General features: G+C 44.3%; 1 long non-coding RNA gene across 1 annotated transcript; it reads left to right on the top strand.

Moving 5' to 3' along the window:
* Positions 1-400: 400 nt before the first annotated feature.
* On the top strand, positions 401-22,643 carry LOC116950973 (uncharacterized). The gene is made up of 9 exons (XR_012946516.1): positions 401-767; positions 7,419-7,512; positions 7,633-7,755; positions 8,596-8,739; positions 8,898-8,982; positions 15,300-15,373; positions 16,431-16,466; positions 17,207-17,292; positions 18,772-22,643. It is a non-coding gene; the product is annotated as an uncharacterized LOC116950973 (long non-coding RNA).
* Positions 22,644-26,470: the final 3,827 nt, after the last annotated feature.

The raw sequence follows: 26,470 nt of genomic DNA, 5'->3' as shown, positions 1-26,470 counted from the left end.
CCACTCAGCTCCACGTCCTCCTGTACCACATCACTCCATCTCTTCTCTAGCCCGTGCCTCCTGTACCACATCACTCCATCTCTTCTCTAGCCCGTGCCTCCTGTACCACATCACTCCATCTCTTTTCTAGCCCGTGCCGCGCCCGTTTAGACCCCTCGATCCGGCCGAACAAAAGCTGTTTAGGCATGCGGTGGCTGGGCATGCGGGCTACTTGACCCAGCCAACGCAGCCTTGCCTGCTCAGACACACACACACGTACACACCCAAAAAAATTCATACCCTACTACCAAGCAAAAATCCTAAAATGAATTAAGCGGTGGACGGAGGGTTATAGGGGTGGACGGAGGTCTTACTTCAGCCTCAGATGAGTGCCTGATGCGGTGGAGTGACCATCGCACCTGGGGAGACAACAACGCTAGGTTGTGGCCGTGACCACCCACGTCTAAAAGTGTCGACCTTCAGATGTCTGCTCCTCGCTGACAGCACTTTTCCCCGACAATAGTTTTTGTTGTTGTTGTAGGTTACTATAATAGTAGGGGCGCGGTCTTTTAAGGGTGGGGTGGGATTTGAGAGTGAGTATGAAGCAAGCTTCTCTACAGGAAGTGTTTCATTCAGCTGCCTGTATACGGTTTACAGCGTCTGAATAGACTTACGACGTTGGTTTAAACAGTCGCTGGTCAAGTCAGATCGAGAGAAAAGAATAAGTCCCGCCTGGCGCAATGCACCCCCGACCCATTCCTGCCGTGGTGATGATGTTCCTGCAGCTGGTGAGTAACGCCGTTCTAAGCTGCTCACTCACGTCCACGTGAAACACGTGCGTCTGTCTGTTCACATCGCTTCTACCGTAATAATCAGCGACCGTGGATGCAAATCTCCCATTGCTTTCTTTGACAGTCGTGGGGGTTGTTTGGTCGTACTCAAAGCAGGATAATCAATGCCGGTTTGCATTGAGAGACCCTCCTTACCGAGTCGTATGATTCATCCTACTACGTCTTTGCTGTTACCACCGCTTTCGAGTTCGCTTCCAGAGTTTGTGCCGATTCAATGAAAGTTTACTTGGGCAGTAGCCTGTAGTAGTTGTTGCTTCGGCTCCTGTCACTGCGGTAGTCGCGATGATAGATCGATAACGGTGATACTGGTGACGATGTTTTGAGTGAAAACATTTGAATCGTTAGACCAAAGTACTCGCTGCCTTCCCGTAACATCTTACATGTCGTAAATCCCGCGCTACCGTAATATTGTGCAGCTTGTATACTGTAGGCGCTTTCTCAGCATAGCGGGTTTAACAATTGCTGGCAAATAGTCCGCAGAAAGTTGTGGGTCATTTCATACGCGGTCAAGTACAGAGAAATCGTGACCGCTATTTTCACATTCATGGAATTAATCCACATTCATCGAATTAATCCACGTTCAAACAGACGTCAAGCGCTCGCTCGCGGCTAAGATCGCAACAAGAACAGCAACAACAAAATTCCAGAAGCGTATTCGCTCGTATATCCAGCGTTAGCACACTAACAATCGGGATGTTTCGGGCTAAATTCAGTTGATAGTGGGTAGAGGACTCGACGACGACGAGACTGATAAGCCGGCAACTCTCAGCGTCTTTGCCCGTCATCATCTTACATCTCGTGGATGCCGCGGCGTTGTTTGTGTATCGCACGTGGGAGCTCATCTTCACTGAGCCGCGTTATGTTAAAAAAGAAAAGCGTGGCTGATGCAATGTGTCAAAAAACCTTGGGCTCGGCTCGCCAGGCAAAGGCCGGTTTCCTCCTAGCACGTACAGTAAAACTCTCATGAGTTGACTGAAAAAAAAATATATCCAAAAGCAGGACCATACTAAAAAAAGCGTCCTCGTGTGTTTTTTAAAAAAGTAATAATTATGCGTGGATGAGCCATACTTGCTTATTATGTTGCGTGTGTAGGGGATGTCCGAGCCATCCTCACGCACTCCACAGACACGCAATCTCAGCACTCAAACTAGCACCACCAATCACACGCACGGGGATCTCACGGAGATGTGGGTTAGGATGGAGGGCGGAGATGGATGGATGGTTTTAAAGGGGATGTGAAACACGTGTTCGGGGTTGGTTTAAGAATAAAGAAGTGCTTCACCAGTCTCAGGCTCCTCTTCACCGTGTTCTCCACAACGACGCAAATTATTCTCCTGTGTTGGATGCTTATATAGTTTTGTCACGAACTAACACCCATATTTAACGGAGGGTCCTTTGCCTATATAAACGAAATAGTAGCTCTGGTTCAAGCCTGTCTGCTGATGAGAAATCGGCCTACAGTCCGTACTCAATAATTGCTGTTGACATGATGCAGTCCCAGAAGGTCGCTTGGTTGATGGGATATCATAAATGATCGAATTTGTATCCGGAGAGACGTGTTTGTGAAGAAGTCTTTGTCTTGAATTTTTATTTAAAGCTTTCGTGACTGCAGGGATTCATATTCTTGGTTCTTTCGGTAAAGTCACGTATTGTTTCCCTTCTACGTGACTTTACCGAAAGAACCAAGATGTTTATGTGTATCACTCCTGCAGAGGGCTTCTCGGCACTGATGTCCTCTCTTCCCTCCCCCCCCCCCCCCCCCATGTGTGGGTTGTACCTCAAAGTTCATTAGATATAGTTTTTTTCACCCTCCATCCATGATGGCACATATTAAAACTTGAAATAATTGCTCAATACATGGAAAATTATGTATTTCTGGATAATGGATGGACCAATAATTAATTGATTAAACAATAATTAGATTTGAACATACAGGTTCAGAATGCTCTTATAATTTAGTTGAAGGACACACGGAACTCTGGGCTTTTATAATCGACTAGCTTTACTACCCGGCTTCGCCCGGAACTTGTATTCTTGTCTTGGATAGATTTCATATTCCCTTATACTGTATTTCACTGAAAACCCCTGAAGAAAATTGATGCTTGCACGAATGAAAAAAGCCGAAACAAATCAATTTAACTAAATGGGATGTTTTTCACTCAAGGAAATTCAACGTTAGCCCACTTTCTACGTAAGGTCGATTTACGTAACTCGGGAAGGAAATGACGTAGCCGCAGAAGCTGTGCAAATTTCATGACGTCAGAGCTCAGCGTTCGAGAGTTGTTGCCAATGATTGCTAAGCCAGAATCCATCTTCTCGGTTGAAATTGTCTCTGTGTTTGTACATGTGGATGGCCTCATGAACGAATCTCTCATGGTAGCCGGATGGCTTGCAGAGAACCTCCGTCTTGGAGAAGTCAATGTCATGTGAGCCCACTGAATTATAACAGTGATCTGCCACGGCCGAGGTGTTGGTCCTACCGTGTTTTAGGTCTGCTTTGTGTTCACGGATGCGGTCCGAGACATGTCTTTTGGTTTCTCCAATGTAACTGCTACCACAGAGGCAACTTAGTTTGTAGACGCCCGGGTACTGTATGTCTGGAACCACATCTTTTACAGACGCGACCAGATCACGGATTATATATACTGTGTTGAATCGGACCTGGATCTTGTGTTTATTCAGGATTTTGGAGATATTTTTTGTCACCCCCGCAATGTAGGGTAAGGTGATGATTTTGAATGGCTCCTCAAGAGGATCCTTCTTCATGGTTGGAGTGATGGCTTTGCGGATTGTGTAGTCGGAGTAACCATTAGCCTTGAGAGCTTGGTATACGTGCTTGAGTTCACTGGCAATGTGTTCCTGGTCGGAGATGCATTGGGCTCTATGGTATAGAGTCTTGATGAGGAAATTATTCTGGGATGGATGGTGGTGGGAATCCGGTTTTAAGAAAGCATCCATATGGGTAGCTTTCCTGTAGACAGAGTGGCTCATTGAACCATCAGGTCTCCTTTTAATTAGGACATCCAAAAAGAGTAGCTTGCCATCTTTTTCGACTTCCATGGTAAATCTGATGGCTGGGTGTATGGAACTGATGTGGTCGAGGAATTGGTCTAGAGCAGGCCGGCCATGTGGCCAGGTGACAAAAGTGTCATCCACGTACCTCTTCCATAAGGTCGGGCGTAGAGTGGCAGTTTGGATGGCGTCAGTCTCAAATTTCTCCATGAAAACGTTGGCTACAACCGGAGATAGGGGGGAGCCCATTGGGGTGCCCTCAGTTTGTCTGTAGAAAGTTCCATTCCAGGTGAAGTATGTGTTGGTTAAGCAGTGTCTCACCAGGGGGGGTACAGTAGTATGCAGCCCTTGATGAACCAAGTCTTCAATGATTGCGATGGTGTCAGGTAAAGAAACTTTGGTGAATAAAGAACCAACATCAAAACTGACAAGCAGGTCGTCTGGGGACTGGGAAATACCCTTGATTGTCGATACCAGGTGAGTAGAGTTTAGTACCACAGAGGTGTTTTTTCCAGTAAAAGGCCACAGGATTTCAGACAAAAAACGAGCCAGTTTGTAGGTGAGGGAGTTGATAGTAGAGACAATGGGACAAAGGGGTGTATCTTCTTTATGTATCTTTGGAAGGCCATATAATCTCGGTGGCCTGTCCGCAGAAGGTTTCAATGAGAACTGTTTAGTTTGATCAATTAATGCGGTTGAATAAGAAATGATTTTGTTGGTTTTAATGGCGAGGCTGTTGGTGGGGTCTCTTCTTATTTTTGTATAGCTGCCATCATTTAGTAGTTCCTGAATTTTGTTGTTATATTCTATTTTGTCCATGATGACAATGGCATTGCCCTTGTCGGCTGAGAGGATGACAATGTTATCCCTCTTTTTTAATTGAGATAATTCAAAACGCTCGTCTGATGTTGCTAGCTGGCATCTTAGCGTTTTTGAGGGTTGCAGTGATTTCAGATCTTCCTACGTCTGCAGCGATGTGACCCAGGCCCTTGAGAGCCACGTCGACATGGGCAATGATATAATTAACTGGTATGTGTCTAGGTGTGACTGCAAAGTTTAGCCCTTTAGCTAAAACGGATTTCAGACCATCAGAAATAGAACTGTTACTGCGATTAATTACGACTTTGTTAACATCTAGCTTTTCGGTGTGTGGGTCCGATTTCTTGTTGGAGAGGAGGTTGAATTTGGAAATCAAGTTGTCCTTACATTTGGTCGACATAGTGGCAGCTGAAGAGGCAGTCATATTGTTTACATGTTCCCAATCTGATGTGGACATTGTTGCCGTCAATGATAAGTGTGATTTGTAGAGTGTCTTGTCTAACTGATCTAGTTCGGTGCAAAAAAAATGTCACCTCAAGTTGTGCACTATTACAGTGTAGCGCTAATAAAAGCTCATTGTCATTTGCTAATGTTTTCATTCGGCGCCCAACAATCCTGCATTTTAGATACTGCATATTTATTGACTGTTTAGAAAAGTAAAGTTGACTTGGACAGGACAAATCATGACTAGAAGGAGTCATAGCCGGTGGTCGGGATTGGTGGCGCCACGGTGGCGGTCTGTTAACTTCCTCGGTCTGTTAACTTCCTCGCAGTAATTTTTCGTAGTGTTATGAGAACGATAAGCTTTAGTGTTGACTAAAATCGGAGTTCGAGTTGATGCACGCGTATTTCACGGGGTGCCGTGGCGGCGAGATGTTAAGCTCCTCGCCTGGTGGGTCCGATCCCAACCCTGACTCCTGCTGTATTATTTGGAGTTTGCGGTGTCTCTCTCCCTGTGGTCGTGTGGATTTTTCTCCGGGTCCTCCGGTTTTTCCCTCCACATTTAGAATCAACGTCACGCGTTTCGAGTATGTGGCTGCTGTAAACATTCACACGGTGATACGCCACTTCGTTGAGCTATCATTTGTGGCCAGGTCGCTTCTGAAAAAGAGCTAAATGGCTCAGAGGGCCCTTTCCTGGTATGAAATCAGCTCGTGTGCAGGTGCTAATTGGATTGCTCGCATCGACACGGTGATGGTAACAACAATACAGTCCTGTTAACTTTATAGAGTGCAAGTGTTCGTCACTCATTTTCAGAGGGGGGTCGAATGGGGGGACACTTTCCCCGATAAGACATCGTCAGTGTGAGGGTCGCAACGCCGTCTGCAAGAGGTGCTTTCACATTTGTGTACTGTCAGGGGGCCGCGCTAAAGGCCACCGTGGGCCGCCAGTGGCCCGCGGTGGCTTTGCAATGAAGAACGCCGATATAGAGTAGTCTCTTTCATGGCAACAGCATCCCACAACGCTGTACAGTCCATGTATTGTCTATAAGGACCAAATCCCATATACGAGGTTGACTACACGTGGCACAAATGAAGCGCAACAACAACAACCGCCATTCGCCACGAAGTGGCGGTGACGTCACCACGACGCTTGTGCCAGGCTATGTGCACCTTGAGGCCACGTGAAGTGTCGAACGCCCGCTGGCAGGAGGTTACGGGGTAGACCCAGGTGCCACGGGTCGACTGACTGAGATGACTGGCTGATGCACCACCTGTGCCCCCTACTGTGCCAACCTGCTGTGCTTTAGTCACCCGGCGCTCCGCTCGTTGTTGTGAGCGTCGCTCCTCCGCCCTCCGCTGTTGTTGGAGGGCGACTGCCTCCAACTGCTCAGTAGCGTCCTTCACGAGCCTCCTCCACAGAGGCCGATCTTGACACCGCTGGTACCAGTCATCGGCAAGTCCACTCAGCTCCACGTCCTCCTGTACCACGTCACTCCATCTCTTCTCTAGCCCGTGCCTCCTGTACCACATCACTCCATCTCTTCTCTAGCCACGTGCCACCTGTACCACATCACTCCATCTCTTCTCTAGCCACGTGCCTCCTGTACCACGTCACTCCATCTCTTCTCTAGCCCGTGCCGCGCCCGTTTAGCCCCCTCGATCCGGCCGAACAAAAGCTGTTTAGGCATGCGGTGGATGGGCATGCGGGCTACTTGACCCAGCCAACGCAGCCATGCCTGCTCAGACACACACACACGTACACACCAAAAAAAATCATACCCTAGTACCAAGCAAAAATCCTAAAATTAATTAACCCAAATGAAGAAATGGAATCAAAACAAAAAGGACAAACAACAACCCAAGTAATCAAAATAAAGGAAGATGGAAAATGGCTGATGATGATCGATTATAAATGAGGTACTTTGCTTGGTGTATGTGTGCTTGAATTTGTATCTCGAGCGAGATAGCTGTGTGTTTAGTGGAGCGGTGGACAGTGTAACGCTTAGCAATGCTGCGCAACGAATCCAGTTACTCAAGTTACATTCTTCCGCTCGCGTACCACACCACTGACAAATATCTGAACCTCTGGGGTCTCCCCTGGGCGAACTCGGCCTCGGTGAGTACCTGGCACGATGTATAAACATTGTCACTGGGGAGACAAAGGCGGCCGGGTGTGGTAAATGGCCACCCATCGCCTCGTGTGCCATGCCGGCCTTCACAAGTGCAACTTGCCTACACCAATTTACCCCGACACTATGGTAAGGCTGAAACGGGGGTTCTTTTGTCTTTGTTGTGTGGCTCCGCATGTGATTAGGGGCTGTTAAGCCTGGCTGTGCACGCCAAAGAAAAATGCAACGATACGACGGAATATGAAGATGACGGTAAATGTTGTAACAAGTGTCCACCCGGTAAGAAATTAACTTCCCACTGCAATTCATCTTTTCGATGCTTCACACGGCCAGCCTTTGTTAAAACAGTCCCTGTATTTCACCGTTTTTTTGGAGTGAATTAAAAGGTTTTCTTTGCAGGCACCTCAATGACAAAAAAATGCGAAGGTTCAAAAAATTCATCCTGTGCGAAATGTGAAGATGGATACTACAACCACGAGTACAGCAACTTCCATCCATGTGAAGTGTGTGCATCATGTTCAGGTGAAATAGTGCAACTTTTCAACCTTGCAATAAAAATGTGTTGTTTTAAAAATAAATCCTCCCCCTCCCCCATTGTTATCCCAAGATGAAGTATCAATACAGAACTCCCGCAAAGCTGTGGAACTCTCTGTGTGAAAGTGGGCCTATGGGACACATATTTTACAGATTTTTATTTTGAGATTCCTTTAAGTGACCTCCGGGTTCACAGTGTAGGGATGTGGCACTTTCATCTATGTTGCCGATAGTAATGTTCGCAAGGTGCATGACGCTCGTGCGGATATTTTCCGTAACAGAGAAGTTGCGTTTATATTAATCACATTTCGCACATCTTTAAAAAACAATGTGCATAAAATCACCCAGAATTGTGGTCCTGTGTGTAAATTATTTGACACAAACTGAAAGTACCAATTGCAGTATCAAAATTGGATTCAGTTTATTTACCTTTCACTTTAATAATGTCTCCTGCAGATATAAGGCTTTGAATTGTACTATAACTATTTTGTTTACAAAGATTACAGGTTTAGAAAATGTGCATAGATAATGCATTGCACTGTTTTTATTGTCATCGCCTGACACTTAGCAACACTTAGCAAAACGGAGTAACTTTTAAAAGTAACATTTGATAGCGGTAGAATGATTCGTAAAAGGTAATTTAAAAAATATAAAGTTTGTTTTAAATTTCCGTAAAACTTGATGAGTTGTCCACATTTTTTTTTACTTTTACCGAGTAATGCATTTGTTTAAAAAAAAGTAACGTGTCAAAGGATTTTTGTTTTCACTATTAGAAATCTTTGAGTGCGGATTTGTTTGCATTGCGATGCATGCTGTTTATTTGACCAGTGATTGGGCAAGTGGAGGTGAAATCCTGCACGAAAACAAGCAATCGGGTCTGTGCGTGTCCGAATGGTACTCACGAAGTGACCTCTGGAGAATTAAAGCTTTGCTGCAGTAACTGCTCGCCTGGAGAAAAGATCACGAAAGAATGTACGTTTCATACTCATTGGTTGACTTTACTGACTTTACCGAAAGAACTAGAATGTACGTATCCTTAATTTGTAATAGCTATTAAACATTGGGAAGCATAGTATACTTGAACTCTAAACTAATCAAAATTATTTACAATCGCTGCGTGTGGACTACAGGTGGAGTTGATCTGCGCACAAATTGTACTCCGTGTGATGATGAGACTTACAGCAATGGGAGCGGCATCTGCATCCCATGCACCAAGTAAGTGTCTTGCCGGAGAGGTGCACAGCTGATCTGTAAATTATGGTCATTGCACTTTTGTGGTACCGCAATTTATGCAGCCGAGTAAAATAATAACTTTGTAAAACATTCTCAAAAGCCAGAATTGTGGGTAAGCTATAAGGCTTTCATAATTACAGTCTTGTCTTCAGCCATCCTCGATCCGAGGGTTTGCTGCACCACGGGCAATCCTTCGCTACTGACTTCTGTGTTCTGCTATCCTCACTGTTCAAGCTTGAGCCTCGTCCATGCTTTGATGTTATCTATCCATGTCATCCTTGGTCTTCCTCGCACACGCGAATCGGGTATTGTGCCTTGCATGATCTGTTTTTCTAAACAAGTTCCATTTTATCTGATGACATGACCATAGTACTCTTTGGTTATTTCGGTAAAGTCACGTAGGCATAAAATAAAATAAATTAAATCACGATGTTTCGATTGCAACACAAGCAATAAAATCAGGTTTTCCCACCTGATGATGACTGCTTGTGTTATACCTACGTGACTTTACCGAAAGAACCAAAGAGTATGATGGATCCCTGCAGTCACGAAAACTTCAAATCTAGAATGACCATAGTAGGCTAGTTTTCTTCATTTTATTACCTCTTTCTTTCAACACAAGCTTTCACCAGAACCCATTAATTTGTTTTATTTTTAGCCGACGGTACACGTAATATGCGCTTGATATTACGTGTACCGTGCAGACTCTCGATTATCCATGTGCGGTTTATCCGGTTTGCGGATTAACCGTGCACCTGAGATTTTGACATGAATTGATAACTCATAGATTTTCCCTTAAACCCAAATTAATAATCTAATAACAGTTATACATTGTTATTCTTGGAAATGTGTATGACAAGTCACGTGCTTAAACCGAACATAGATGTGCTCCAGTTAATCTGAAATCCACGTGATTGCCCCTACAGTACAGTAGTTGCATATCTTTCCAACAGTGGGCGGAGTTTGATTGATGTTGATTGGCGTGGCTCTGCTATCCAGTTAGTGGGCCGAGTCTTCTGCGCATGAGCAGTAAAGTCTTATCACTGAGCACGTACATCGATCGGTCGATCGTTAGTATTCGTTCTATACATCGAAAGAGTAACAATCAAAATCGTAAGTTGTGCTTTGTTTTGAGATATTTATCCAATCATTTATTCTGGGAGTTTTAATTTACGAAACTGTTCGACTTCAACATAATTTCTACCTATATTAGTGGTGTTTGGCACAGAGATCCGCGGATAATTTATGTTTTCGGATCATCCGTGACTTTAAATTATCCTTGGCCGTCCTCCCCGTCATTAGCACGGATAATCGGAAGTCAACTGTGAATATAAAATATATCCTTGGCCTGTGCCACATTGGTGCCTGCCTTCAATCAAAGGCTGTGAGAACGTGGGGTCTGTTGTTAGAACGTTTTATTTTTTAGTGCGTTTTTTTTTTAAGTGTGTACATATAGTCAGCCGGTGAATGCAATATCTGGCTGACTTTGCATGACTGATATTACATTTTTGTGTGAAATATGTGAAGGATGTGTATGCATTACAAAGTGCTTTGCAATGTTTTCTTAAGGCTTGATGCCTTTATGCAGCAGCCTATTATCTATACATCTGATCATGTGTCTGTCATGAAAATGATGCAATATGTACCAGACTGTAGTATAAAGTTGTGTTGCTATACTTACCATATTGAAAGTCAGTTCATGTGTTGAAAGTGTTGCCAAATTTTTTAGACACAAATCAGCCCGAAAAGGACTTTTTTTGCAGATATGCAAACCCGTTTTGCCTTGGCAGTTTTCGTCCTACTAATTCAATAAATAAGTGCAGGCATAACCTGGTTTACGCCTAGGATTCGTTCATGAAAACCAGAACGTAAATAGAAAGTACTTCAATCGAAGCTTTTTTGGTAGATCGTGACGTGGTTCCAGTACCTAAACAGAGGATGCTCAGTATCCCATTTAAGACCGCCATCGGTCTTAAAAACAAGTGTATGTTATTGACATAACTTATTAAGACATTACCTTGTCTATTATACTATATTATTATTTGTTGTTTATCATTTACATTTTTTACACTTGTGGTTCCACTTATTGTCAATAGGGGGCAGAGGCATTTCCTTTCCAGGGCAAATGTCAATGGGCCAGACAGGGGCCAACGGCGGATCCCAGTAAACGGACCCTGGGACACATTCCCCAGGCCTCCGGATCGGGGGGAACCGGGGGAATGATGTCACCTTCCAGGATGGCCCAGAGTGTTCCAGAAGGAGGGCGTGGCTAGGGCGGAGCAAGCCATGAACGAGTATATAAGCCAGAGCACTCAGAGCTCTGGCTCAGTTATCTACACACTGAAGACTGGGCTGGAGAATAGGACCCTGGAACCCAAGTTCCGCAGTCCTTCTAAGGGCCGGAGCTCAGTGAGGCCAGTGGTCAGGACCCACGGACCAGGAGGTCAGGGTCAGTTAGCCTCCCCTTGGTCCCAGCCGGAGGACGATAGGGAACGGGTTACCAGAGTTAGCTCCCGTATAGTTCGGAGGCCATACCTCCCTAGATATCGGGTGTAGTGATATCGGGTGTAGTGAAGACAATAAATCAACGTGTTGCCTCATAAGAAGTTTATTCGTCAATATTTACAACACTACACTTGTATAAAAAATGGTCGCCATAAATAGTCACCTTAAATACCTGTGGAGGTTGGACTACTGCAGGCTGGGTCACGTGGCGTCTTCTCGCGTTTAGGGGCTTTCCAGAAGGGCACCAATCACTGAAATGCACAATCCGGGTACATTTTGTTTTTAATACATATAAACTAAATTTTTCCCCAACGTATTTCAGACTCAGAATCTGTATTTATCCCTGGAGAAACCTGATGAGTTATGAAGCTCTTTTTCACAGACGTCATGCAGGGGCGGGTCAGAAAGTTACAACAACAAACAATGCACAAAGCAATAGGAGTGCAAAGTATAGAAAGTGTAAGCCATTCACTATGAATAAATACATATACATTTAAGTACATTAAACACATAGGACGCTCTGGTGAATTAGCCAATATTCCGAATAATGTAAAATGGTACTCCCCAATGCCTCCTGCCCCAATAAAAAAAATCTAAATGTTTTCCAAACTCTTCACACACCATACGCATCGACACACACACACCATACACATTGACACACCTGCATCAATTTCATCCAAACCTTTGTATTTATCTCGCAGACTTAAGGGATTTTCTAGGATAGTAACCTCAAGAAGTATTAGTCCATATTCTTAGTTTTTTCGGTAAAGTCACGTTGAAGAGAAACAACAAAATAACAAAATATATATAAAACAATAAAAAAATTCTCACGACGTTTCGACCATAACTCAAACGGTCATCATCAGGTGTGTCGGTTTGCATAAATTTATTTTGAAAACGGCATGTTTATTTATATATATAAAAATAACGTTTGCGTCACGCGCAACGATGGCAGTTTGCCAGGACTAGTCCATCTATTTTTTGAAAAGAGGAGGGGGGAGACGAAATTTGTTTTTATGTATGCTGTCTGAAAGGCACTGTAAGCGTGAACAATCAATCAAGAACTGAAATGATTTATCAAATCTTTCCAATGATTGCTAAGATAGAATCCATCTTCTCGGTTGAAATTGTCTCTGTGTTTGTATATGTGGATAGCCTCATGAACGAATCTCTCATGGAAGCCAGATGGCTTACAAAGAACCTCCGTCTTGGAAAAGTCAATGGCATGTGAGCCTACTGAATTAGAACAATGATCTGCTACGGCCGAGGTGTTGGTCCTACCGTGTTTAAGGTCTGCTTTATGTTCACGAATGCGGTCCGAGATATGGCGTTTGGTTTCTCCAATGTAACTACTACCACAGAGGCAACTTAGTTTGTAGACACCAGGGTATTGTATGTCCGGAATCACATCTTTTACAGACGGAACCAGATCACGGATTTTATGTAATGTGTTGAAACGGACCTGGATCTTGTGTTTATTCAAGATTTTGGAGATCTTTTTTGTGATCCCAGCAATGTAGGGTAAAGTGATGGTTTTGAAAGGCTCCTCAAGAGGGTTCTTCTTCATGGTTTGAGTGATAGCTTTGCGGATTGTATAGTCGGAGTAACCATTAGCCCTAAGAGCTTGGTGTACGTGCTTGAGTTCACTGCTTATGTGTTCCTGGTCGGATATGCATTGGGCTCTATGATACAGAGTCTTGATGAGAGAATTCTTCTGTGATGGATGGTGGTGGGAATCCGGTTTCAGATAAGCATCCGTATGGGTAGCTTTCCTGTAGACAGAGTGGCTCATTGAACCATCAGGTCTCTTTTTAATTAGGACATCCAAAAAAGGTATCTTGCCATCTATTTCGACTCCGACTATACAATCCGCAAAGCTATCACTCAAACCATGAAGAAGAACCCTCTTGAGGAGCCTTTCAAAACCATCACTTTACCCTACATTGCTGGGATCACAAAAAAGATCTCCAAAATCTTGAATAAACACAAGATCCAGGTCCGTTTCAACACATTACATAAAATCCGTGATCTGGTTCCGTCTGTAAAAGATGTGATTCCGGACATACAATACCCTGGTGTCTACAAACTAAGTTGCCTCTGTGGTAGTAGTTACATTGGAGAAACCAAACGCCATATCTCGGACCGCATTCGTGAACATAAAGCAGACCTTAAACACGGTAGGACCAACACCTCGGCCGTAGCAGATCATTGTTCTAATTCAGTAGGCTCACATGCCATTGACTTTTCCAAGACGGAGGTTCTTTGTAAGCCATCTGGCTTCCATGAGAGATTCGTTCATGAGGCTATCCACATATACAAACACAGAGACAATTTCAACCGAGAAGATGGATTCTATCTTAGCAATCATTGGAAAGATTTGATAAATCATTTCAGTTCTTGATTGATTGTTCACGCTTACAGTGCCTTTCAGACAGCATACATAAAAACAAATTTCGTCTCCCCCCTCCTCTTTTCAAAAAATAGATGGACTAGTCCTGGCAAACTGCCATCGTTGCGCGTGACGCAAACGTTATTTTTATATATATAAATAAACATGCCGTTTTCAAAATAAATTTATGCAAACCGACACACCTGATGATGACCGTTTGAGTTATGGTCGAAACGTCGTGAGAATTTTTTTATTTTTTTATTGTTTTATATATATTTTGTTATTTTGTTGTTTCTCTTCAACGTGACTTTACCGAAAAAACTAAGAATATGAATTACTGCAGTCACGAAAGCTTTAAATCAAAATTTAAGTATTAGTCCCTTTCTATAACTTCTTGATGTGGGTGTAGACGACATTGCTGAGAGGTTTGGCTTGCACAGAGTGCGTAAACAAGATAAAGTCCAAAGCAACGGGTCTGCACCGATGCTCACCACGCGCGCCGCCACCAGACTGAGTCGTTGTTTTGGTTGTGGCGCACGGCGTCGCTTCACGTGTATGCCGAAATTGGACCATTTGGTATGGCACTTCAGCTCGTGGCGAATTGCCAATACTGTATATGCCGAAAGCGCAGCCGTGCCGAATCACCCCCAGTTACGAATGATCAAATACCGAAATAACGAGGTTTTACTGTATATAAGTTAATAGAGTACATGTGAAAGAGACAATAGCCAGTCAGGGACACGAATGCTTGGGCACCTCGGGACATCTGGCACCTGAATATTCACTTTGGAATGTAAAGCATTTTGGGCTTAATGGTAATGCTCGTAATCCTCGAGTAAGTTATGGTGAGGTAACCACAGTGTACGTTAAATGGGATTGAGTATCAATAAGTTGAGTAAGTTATAGCGAAAGTCCGTAAAACGGGAGGGTGTTAATTGGGGTGTTACTATACTTCCAAAGAGAATGGCTTGTACAAAAGTGTCATAAAATTCATGTATAAGCTTTAATTTCCCATTTTTTTAAATATTCTATCTATCCATCCACTGCAAAATGACTAACATCCACACTACGTGTATCTTGTTAAAGGTGAAACCGTTAAAAGCCTTGATCTGATCCTCTCTGTGACGTGAATTCCTCCCTAAGCGCTTCATTTAAGTGCGGTGCTTCGGAAAGTGCCGTCACAATTGTGGAAGTGGACTTGATATTTCGCGGTATAAAAACGTTGAACTCTTTTATTGTTGGAAGTATTGGCGAGGAACTTAATAGACCAAAGTCAACATAGCTCATTTCTCGCGCTCCTATAATGCGCTCAGCTGTGTGAACTTTTCTCACAGAGAACATATGCTGTGTCGTCGAGTTGCGTTCACAGTGGAACTGAATTTTGTGTGTGTATGTGTGCACGAAGATGCGAGTCCAGTGAATATGAAATATTGCCTTGTGCGAAAACAAACGACAGAAGGTGTGAGCCGAAAGAGAGAGGCAAGTGATGTTTGTTAACACTGTCACATGATTGAAAAGAAACATCACAGACGCATGCCAATAGGGGGATGTAAAGAAAACCGAATTTCCCTGCAAGTTTAAATGAGTGCTATATCTAAATAACAATGTAATGCAAACAAGGAATATAATTTTACATTTATCCAGATATATGTATTTACTTGTATTGCACAGCACTTGAATTGTAAAAATTCGTTTAATTTTCTACAATGAAAGGCTTCTCATCCCATGGTTTATAACTGGATTTTTGCATGTCGTGTTTTTGCAACAACAAAAAAGCTTACACTGTCATGTAACAGCTGTTATGTGCCCTTATCAGAGCACTGAGCACAATAATGTTAAATCTCAGTACTGAAGACAAAACATAGGCAGATGAAAGTGGGTTGGATTGTTTTGGGAAAACAGCACCTGGAAAGTAACACTCATGTGCCAAAATACTAAAGTTTAATGAGTGAGTGCTACCTTCCTAGAGGTTTAGTAAAGAAACACGGACATTAACGACAAATATAGAACAAAATATGAAGGGCGCACAAAGAAACGTAGAGTGAGATGCATACTTGGCAGTTACAATGAGAGAATGGGGTGCACATGGATTAGAGAACGGACTCGGGGTTAATGACATCATCCAAACTACACAGAAACATGCATTGGCTTGGGCAAAAACACTGCTTGATGGCTGCTGGGCAAAGGGATAACAATGGGGTGGCACTCGCGAAATGGAACACATCCGAGAAGAGACGGGAGTGATGCAATCGGTTCTTGTGCACCTCTTGGGATGGATTCGTTTCATTGCATGTGGGAGGTGGCGGCGGGAGACGGCTTAGGGAGGCATTCATCCAGCAGTGGATTGACCGTGAAAGATGATGATGAGTTGAGATGTGATGATCAAGTTAAAACATGGGATGAGTAGCTATCCACTGTGCAATATTGTACACAACTTTCTTGAAGTCTTGTGCAAGTATAAATATATAATAACACCCAGGTCTGTCATTCTGTCATTCTGTGATTGTGTGATTAACGCGGCACGGATTGGCTGAAGTGCGTCACGTGACCGCAAGCAAGCAGCAAACCAAAGGTGCGCCCCTCTCAAACATGTACTCCCCCAAGGTGATGTTGCGCCATAATAAGACGCTGTGGGCAGCTGATCTGCCACCACGCTCACGGGTCGACAGGGGTGGGGGGCTGAGGGGGAGGGGGACCCCCCCCCACCACTTCCTAAGACCCCTTAAGATAAGACCTTCCAAATAATCCTAAGTTTTTTCAGTGATTAATAAGTTATAGCTCTTAAAAGTGAATGTAAATATCACAATTAAAGTTTAAATACATTTTCATTCATTCACATTAATGTTACATCGCGGGATCGTCCAAAAAGGTTATGTAGAGTGAAAGTTTTAAGTGAAAGCCGTGTAAAGCCGCTCTTATTCGACTTATTGAAAGTCCTCAAGTACAGCAAAGCCGTCCGCGTTCTTTTTACGGTACTCTACAATACTACTTTTCAATAATACTTTTGACGGTAAAAGACACGTGCACTACACACACATCTATTACGTACGGACATACTGTAGTTTTTTGGTGCTTAAATCCACTGCTGGATGAAGGCCCACCGCATGCTGTGCGAGTGGATCGTAAGGATTTACTTGACCGGTCTGTTGGGGGGCGCCCTTAAAACAGTCGGATGCAGATAGCTCACTTTAGCTACCTCCTTAAAGATGTTTTCCAAATAGCATAGTTAAAAAAGCCTGTTCTGATGGTACATCTTTTGTACGTACTTGTGTGTGCTTACAAATGATTGAGTAACACTCTTTGTTTTCTCAGATGATGCTCGTGTCAACGATATCATGGTGTTTGTTATTGCAGCTGCATTTGTAGTTGTTGCTGGTGTGATAATACTATATTCTCAGGTAAGGGTACGATTATTAATTTCTGCTCCAGTGCATACGCCATGCTTACATCTCTTAACGTCAATGGATAATTAACCACATAAGACTCTAATACTTAAATTTTGATTTAAAGCTTTCGTGACTGCAGTAATTCATATTCTTAGCTTTTTCGGTAAAGTCACGTTGAAGAGAAACAAAAAAATAATAAAAAATATATAAAACAATAAAAAATTATCACGACGTTTCGACCATAACTCAAACGGTCATCTTCAGGTGTGTTGGTTTGCATAAATTTATTTTTAAACGGCGCATTTATTTATTTATAAAAAACGTTAGCGCCACGCGCAGCGATTTGGCAGTTTACCCAGGACTAGTCCATCTATATTCTGAAAAGAGGAGGGGGGAGACGAATTTTTTTTTTTTCAGAATATAGATGGACTAGTCCTGGGTAAACTGCCAAATCGCTGCGCGTGGCGCTAACGTTTTTTATAAATAAATAAATGCGCCGTTTAAAAATACATTTATGCGAACCAACACACCTGAAGACGACCGTTTGAGTTATGGTCAAAACGTCGTGAGAATTTTTTTATTGTTTTATATATATTTTATTATTTTTTTTGTTTCTCTTCAACGTGACTTTACCGAAAAAACTAAGATTACTCTAATACATGTTTACAGTTTCCAGAACGTTTTCATTCATCACTCTTGAAGTACGGTATTATAAACGCCTGAGCTTAGTCATAGCACTGAACAATTTACACATTTGGCATCAACACAGGTGTGACAATAGCTTTAGTTTAAAGGTACGGTAAGGCCTTGACATCCGCGAGGGTTAGGTACTTGAAAAATCTGCGCTAAAGTAGAATTTGCGAATGTAGATACGATGTTTATAAGGGAAAAAGGGGGGTTAGGTTCCAGTGTCCGAATGAAGATACGGGAGAAAATGAAAATGTTTCATAACATTCATCCTGTACTCTACGCGTAAATAACATCCGTATACTTAATTAAATTGTACAATAATACAAGTAGATACAGCAACATTTTGAACTAAGTAGAATGGAGAAAATTAAAATGCCAACAAATTATACCGTAAATTTGGAAGTTTTATTTACCTTGGATGATGATGGGGGCGTGATGATGGTTGGCGGACGCAGAATCACCACGACCAGGGCTATCCCAACAACTCGATTTTTTTAGCTAAACCTTTTTTTTACCCTCACATCCACCACTCGCTTGACACTTAAAGACTCCGTGATCGAGGTGAAAAAAACCCACCGCTAACTACTTGCGCAAGGAACCCTTTCCCACGCGGCAACGTTGCCAAACCGGGAATAGTCAAAAAGAAAAAAACGGGCGCGAAATTTAAACCGGTACACAAAATATAACATCGTGAACAATCGAATTTCGTGAAACAAAAACAAATCCGCGAATGAGGTTTTACCAAGTTGTATTTGCACAAAACGAATATTGCATAATCATGTGTTGTTGTTGTTGTTACAGTTCAAATGCCGGAGAGCATCTATCATGGACATGGAGTCTTCAAAGACAATTTAACTTATATCGACAATTCGTGCATAAAATGCAATGCAAAGTATTTTACAACAATAAGATTAATCTTTGGTTTTGCTTATTTCTACGTGACTTTACCGAAAAAAACAAAGATTAATTCCTGCAGTCGCGAAAGCAACAACTCGAACAATAAGATTAATACGTATAAAAAAAGACGTACCGTTATGAGCTCGTCGGTGCATTTGTTGTTCCACGTGAACTTGGAGGGTTTCATTGAAAAGTGCAGGGGTTCCCTTAACTTTTCCAATTCACGATCCCACATGAGTCGCCCCAGATAATTTTCTGGGTCCTCATGCCCACTGAGACTGTGTATGTGCGTGGGTGGCTGGTGACCTCTACGTCATCGAATGCACAAGTAGAAACCATTGCCAAGAAACGGGGTAATCGTTACACATTGTGGAAGCCATGTTAGCAACAAAGGTACACGTATCAGAGGAGCCTACCTGTATGTGGAGGCGTCGGAGTGTGAAACGCACGGGGCAATGGTGCAGTTTTGAAAATAGAGGCACACAGAAACAAAGACACACAAACAGGATTGCACTTACAGAAGATCGTGATAATTAAACACCGATCTCTATTCTTTCACCAGTGAACATAAATACTTGAAAATCACAAATAAACTGCTCCCTAAAATCTCAATCTCCAGCACTGTAAACGGTCTGGTTTTCGAGAGTATTACTGCACCACCACAGCTAATATGGATGCATTACATTTTCTTTTCAGTAACCTGGATAAAGGCCACTACTGCCATGCACTATTTCTTGTCAAAAGCCTTTGACACCATTGGCCATGATATTCTACTGACAAGACTTGGTCAACTAAAATTGTTTAGGCGGTACAATAAAATGGTTTCAGAGTTGCCTCTCAGACCGTTTTCAAAAGGTACATAGTGATAGCATCTCATACACAAGTATTAAAATAACAAAGGGTGTTCCACAAGGTTCCATGCTGGGTCCAATTCTATTCTTATATTCTTTGCAAGCGTTCATTATTGTCTTTCTCAAACCAGGAATGCAGTGGGAATATCAAAAGGTCTGTTCTCCATATATTTAAAAAATCTTGGATAAAAAAACAAACTTGCATCACTCAGAACTAAATTTATTTCTTATGACACTCATACCATATTCTTGGTTCTTTCGGTAAAGTCATGTAGAAGGGAAATAATAAAATAATTCAAATGAAAATAACTCTCCAAACGAAGTTTAACAGATTTCGAAAACGATTTCGTCTTCATTCAATATCAATTATATACTTGGTTCTTTCGGCAAAGTCACGTAGAAGGGAAACAATATTTTTTAAATTATTTTTTGTATCCCTTCTACGCGACTTTAACGAAAGAACCAAGAATATGAATCTCTGCAGTCACGAAAGCTTTAAATCAAAATTCAATATCAATTGTCATTAAAATTGCTGCTAAATCTCCAAAAATGTAAGACGAGGCTATTTTTGTTCAAACAAATCCAGTTTCATTCCCTTCACCTCTTACGAATATGAGAAACAATTTAAAAAACGGAGTGCTTCAAATACATTCCAACCACATTGATCACATCTCAACGAAAATAAAAAAATATTGTTTTCATACAGAAACAAACATTTTTTCCCATTCGATTCTATCTGCAAATTGTTGAAGCTATCATTCTACCACTCTTTAACGACTGTGCCACTGCTTATAGACCAGCTTCGAATGAAACGCTAAACAGACTAATCCCGTCATGGGACCTCCTTTGCCAGTTCCAAAATATGAGAATAGGTTTTCTCCTTTTTTCTGGCAACAAAACAGGTGTTAAGATTTTGATTTAAAGCTTTCGTGACTGCAGGGATTCATATTATTGGTTCTTTCGGTAAAGTCACGTAGAAGGGAAACAATTTTGATTATTTTATTTTTATTTTAAAATAATTAAAATATATTTTTATCATTTTATTGTTTCCCTTCTATGTGACTTTACCGAAAGAACCAAGAATATAGGTGTTAAGATGTTAAAACACCAAACTGAAACCTTTTACAAGGAATCATGTCTGCATTAACCACAATACTTGTGGTCAGAATGCAAACCAAAAACATACTCTGATAATATATGCATTGTCTTTGAAACTGATTGGTCCACACCATAGACAGCTTTCTTTCGAGCCTAGTCTCAAACTCTTCCTTTTGCCCTGGACCCACCATTGTGCAAAATCCATTCCCACATCACGTGATGCAAGAATAATTCAACATTCGGCCATTTTCATTCATAGAATCCTTATTGCGGAATCTGCACGCGACTTAGCTCATTCATTCACGCCGTTGTCAAACCCAAGACCCTAAGACGTCCAATTCATTGCCCAATCACAATTTCAACAGAAAGGAAATCAACTCCCCTTCTCTGACAGCAGAGAAGTCTGAGATGTAAAATGCGAGGTACTGTACACGCTTGAATCTAAACCTAAACATGAACAAAGCGTGCCTCTGACCACAATAGCAGCATCTCTTATATAAGTTTGAATGTGACAAAGTGTACATTTGTTTTGACGATGCATGAATAGTATTTATCAGAAAGTTGGACAAAAGTAAATTATTTAATATATTTTTCAAGGCTATTTTAACGTACCATTTTATGCATGAAAACATAGGCTTGCCGAATGAAACAAGAACTGTGCTTCGTTGTGGTGTATGCAGCGTTACACGTGTAATGACAATAGAGGCAGCATGCGGTGTGAGGGGACTAGTGGCCACAGGAGGTAATGGCAGGGAAGTCAACGACAGTACGAATGCGCGAGTGCCACGGGGGGGTAATGACAGGGGTATGAGTTGTGAGTGCGAAGGGACTGGTGGCTACGGGAATGTTCGAGAAGGGAGCGTGATCAGGTGACGGAAGAGGACGGTAGAGGCTGCCGGTAGAGCGAGCGTCCAGAGTCAGCGAGAATGATCGAGAAGGGGGGCGTGACCTCGTGTTGATAAATTATCCTCATGGCGGTTCCCCAGGGAATACCAAATAATTACAAATGGCCGAGGCAATAAAATATTTTATTTTTGGGACACTATTTTTTCCAGGGGTGTACTTAGGGGCCGTCCATAAATTACGTCACGCACCTAGGTGGGGGGGGTCAGACATTTGTGACGATGTGTGACGAGGGGGGGGGGGAAGTTTGAGAAATGTGACGTCACATCAAAATGCTCAACTTTAAATAAATAGAGACAACCACGTTATACTTAATTAAATAGACTTTTTAATAATTGTTTTCTCCTACAACATCAGAGTGCAGCGCCACATTAAATACGCACTACAATGACAATAGTTTAAAGCGATTTGAAGCATGTTTTATATTTTTGGGGGGGGGGGCGGCAGAGCTTTGTGACGTCATATTCGAGGGGGGTCTGACTTTTTGTGACGCCGTGTGACGAGGGGGGGGGGGGGTCAAAAATCGTCCAAAATCGCGTGACGTCATTTATGAACGGCCCCTTAACTCTGGTACTGGGGTACCAATCAATCCGAAATCAGTGCTACTACGCGATGTCGAATTAACGGAGCGAGGACGATTGCGCCGAAACCCCGAACGCTCGCGGTACACACCGTGGCGGTGGTGCATCGTGAGTACAGCTCGTCGAGATGAGTCGATTGCCGCATCGCCGACCATCAACAGACTAAAAATGACTACTGCATCACGGACATTATGCGAGAGCCGGGGTACTATGATCACCTGGGGTACCACCGTAAGGTTCATATAAGGGAGATGTGTGTGGGAGACTCGGGGCTGTTTGCAGTGGGGTCTCTCTGCCTGATTACAAGTGAACGTGTCTTCAATAAAGTGCCATCTCAAGAGAAGTGTGTCAAGTCGTCATTACACACGCATACAAAATACAAACGTGTGCGTGCATCTGTGGGGACTACCGTCCCCCGCCATCACCGAATTGTCGGGGCCGTTGCTCCCCGACTCCCCCGTTCTATTCATACCACTACCCCCCGGCTGCTCTGTCGGGTCCGGGCTACTGACCCCTAATCCCTCGCCCCCCTGTGCCCCTGACTGTGTTGTCGACCGCGTAAGTATGTTTCACTCGATGCGGCCGCCTGCTCTACGCTTACGACGCGCTACGCTGTTCAGTGGCGGCGTGCCGCGGTGAGCGCGCTCGCAAAGTAAAACCCCGTCCCGCACGTGAACAAATGGGTGCGGTGCGCCGACGCGTGATTCCCATACGTAAACCAATAGGTACGGTATGCTGACGCGTGACTCTCTCGTACACACGCTCTACGAGCCCCGGCAACAACAAACACGACGCTGCCGCCTGCCGAGCCCCGTGTGCCAATCACACGCGAGGGAGCGGGGAGTCGGGGGTGGGAGGCCAGGGGCATCTGCCGTGCGCGCGCGGCTGATTGGAGGGCGGTCGCTTCGCCTCCCCGATTTAAAGGGCCGTTTAAACAGCCGCGCGAATACGCGCATGCCAGGCGCTTAGTTCGCTACCTCGCTAGAGACAACCGCGCAGGCACGCGACCGCAACACCGTGACACAGGCGCGCGAGCGCTAAGCACTACTGTAAGCAATCGCACGGGCACGCGCGCGCTAAACACCACCGAAACCAGTCGCATAGGCACGCGCGCGCTAAACACTACGCCTCGTGGTAAACAACCGCGCATGTACGTGGACACCACGCACGCTCTACCCTCCTGTTCATGCTCCCAAAGACCACACGACACAGTTTATCCCCCTACTAGTGATTTTATTTACCGCGAGTAACCCGTTAAGCTACGCGTAGTTGTGTGGGTCAGTGGATGCAAGCCTATTTCCCCTGGGATCCTAGACTGAATTTACTCTGCCTGTCGCTCGGCTCCCCACTCTCGATTAAATCACTCGAACTCACTTCTCTCTCACTTGCACTTCCACTCTGCTGCGCTGAACGCTGTAGAAGGACGAGGCTGTGAGTCGTCTACGTAGAGGGTTGAGCCTGGCTGCGCTGGAGCTCGTCACACGGACGTCTCGAACGGCTGACTCTCCTGCTCCGTGGACCGCGATGATTTGAAGAAGAAGTCTCTCTTGCTACGCTAAGCCTCCGTATTTTATCCACCCAAAAGGCATTCAGATGCTTCCGCACCCGCGCCTGCCCTGTCCATTCAGAGGCTGAGTTATTCTCGTCTCTTTCACATTCGGACCCGTGACCTTACCTAAAACAAAAGGCATTCGGATGCTTCCGCACCCCGTGCTGCCTTGTCCATTCAGATTTCGGAATGCTCCTGTCCCGTTGTTATTGGGGTCCCTAATTTTACCTATGACAAAGGCGTACCGCCATTCCCACGCCCCGTGCCGTGTGTGTGTGATTTTATCCGTGGTGGCTCTACTGCCTCCGCCGTGACCACGTAATTTTAATATCAGGTCACGGCGCCGCGGTGCACGTCAGCTACGGGGGGAGATCGCCCAATTTCCCGGCCGCAGGAAACCATGAAGCTTGATCCCATAAGGGGCTTCTAGATAAAAACCCGTCGGCCAGGTGACCTTCCCTCCCGGCCCTATGGGGGGTGTGTGCGTTCGTGCGGGGTGGGGGGCGAGGGCACGCCGCGTCGGCGTTGTCACTCCCCGGTGGTGGTGTCACGGTGGTGGGTACGGCCCCCGACGGAGCTGCTCCGCTGCGGCGGCACCACACATCCATCAAAAATACCAACACATGCAAATAATGTACATTCAACAAACCTGTATCACATGAAATCAGTTTTGATAAATATCTGAAATGTGTTTACTTGAACCAGAAATTCAAGTAAAGTTTCCCTTTTGTGTTATCCTAGCACTTGATGCAAAACATGTTCGTGACATGGTACCTGTCTGAGCTGGCATTGCACAATGTTACCGATTTTTCGGTCCAATTACGTAGCTAAACGGATACAGACAATCCTCGACTTACAAACGCATGACTTACGTAAGCCCGTACTTACGAACCAGCTTCCCATGACTTCAAACGCGAACTCGCAATTGCAAACTGAACCGAGGAACGATTTTGCTCAGAGGAGCGATCCTCCACGAGATGTAATTGTGTCGGCCTCGCGCTGGGAGTGAGTGTTTTGGTGTGCAGTGTGTAAACGTCGCCACTGGGGAGACAAAGGCGGCCGGGGAGGGGTGCTGGCCACCCACCCCCTCGTGTGCCGTGCCGGCCTTCAAAGGCGCTGCTCGCAAACAGCACTTGCCCCAACTGCCTGTTAAGGCTACACGGGGGATCGTTGTCTTTGTGTGTGCGTGCGCCGTGTGTGTGTGTAATTGTGGTGACTCATTGCCTCCCTTCCGACCAGGGACGTGCGGTCAGGGGAGGCAGGGGAGGCAGAGCCTCACCTGTCATACTCCAATGAAAAATAGCTGTTACGAAAAGTAAAAAAAGTTAATCTAATAAATACAAAGATTTTCCCACTGATCTGTGTTATAAATGTCATTTCTGTACGATTCCAATCATTTTTATGTAAAAATCGCCAATTTTGCGGAGCTCCGCTGCAAATGCAGGAAGAGACGAGAGGTGAGGCAGCGACGAGCTCAGCCTCCCCTCTGATTGCGCAACCCCTCAGTAACTGTATGGAGCGCGGGCAATAAGCGCGTGCCTGTTACTATCTCAGTATGTCACCAATGTAATGTTTGTAGACCCCTTCATTTTATGTCCTCGCCTTCCATACTCCAGGTAACTTATTTCACGTATGTGTATAAAGATATTTAGGCTCGCTGGTCTCAATCTTGATTTGAAGCTTTCGTGGCTGCAGGTCTCGTCATGAAACTGCAATGAAAAAGCACCAGGGGAGGCAGCTATCACATCTGCCTCACTGTTAGGACACGCCCCCTACGCGAGGCCACGCCCCCTCCATGAGGCCACGCCCCCCTCAGTGTGTGAATCTGGCTCTGACACTAGCCAGTGCCTCCCCAGCCAGTGACCTCACCACACGTCACTGCTTCCGACGACAAGCGAGCATCAAGGCTCAAGGTAATTGAAAAAAGTTGTATCTATTATTTGATATTTACTACACAGCATTTTGATTTGAAGCTTTTGTGACTGCAGGAAACCATACTCTTTGGTTCTTTCCGTAAAGTGACGTAGGTAGAAAAAATAATAGATCACGACGTTTGAATCGCAACACAAGCAATGGTCATCAGGTGGGACAACCACAGCAAGAAGAAACTGAAGTAGGCGAGAGATCTGCCGTGGCACGAGGTTATATAGTAGGCCTCGGCAGCAGGGGGGGGAGAGAGAAGGGGGGGGTAGGAGGCGGGGCAGAAAGTTGACCCCGCAGCAGCACCCTGGTCACTGGAGTAAAGTGGACCACCGCAGCAGCACTGGAGAGGTCGGCTTGGTGTCGCGGCATCTCTTCAGAAAGGTGAGAGACTCGGATCAGGCGAGCCTTCTTGTCTCGCAGTCTGTTAAAATATCTAATAGTTGCGTGGAAACCCTCCCCGTAGGGGCGGTTCAATCTTCAATCTCGAGCCGCCTCTACTGCCGAGGCCTCTTTCACCTCGTGCCACGGCAGATCTCTCCCCTACTTTCAGCAGTTTGTTCTTGCTGTGGTTGTCCCACCTGATGACGATTGCTTGTGTTGCGATCGGAACGTCGCGATCTATTATTTCTTCTTTCGGTGAAGTCACTGAAGTAGAAAAATAAAACAACAAAATAATAAATCACGACGTTTCGATCGCA

Source organism: Petromyzon marinus, chromosome 41, assembly GCF_048934315.1.
Source record: "Petromyzon marinus isolate PM22_M1 ecotype Great Lakes invasive population chromosome 41, UKy_Petmar_22M1.pri1.0, whole genome shotgun sequence".
Lineage (NCBI taxonomy): Eukaryota > Metazoa > Chordata > Hyperoartia > Petromyzontiformes > Petromyzontidae > Petromyzon > Petromyzon marinus.
Note: the sequence above shows the minus strand (reverse complement) of the source record. Positions and strands in the feature narration are given on the sequence as shown.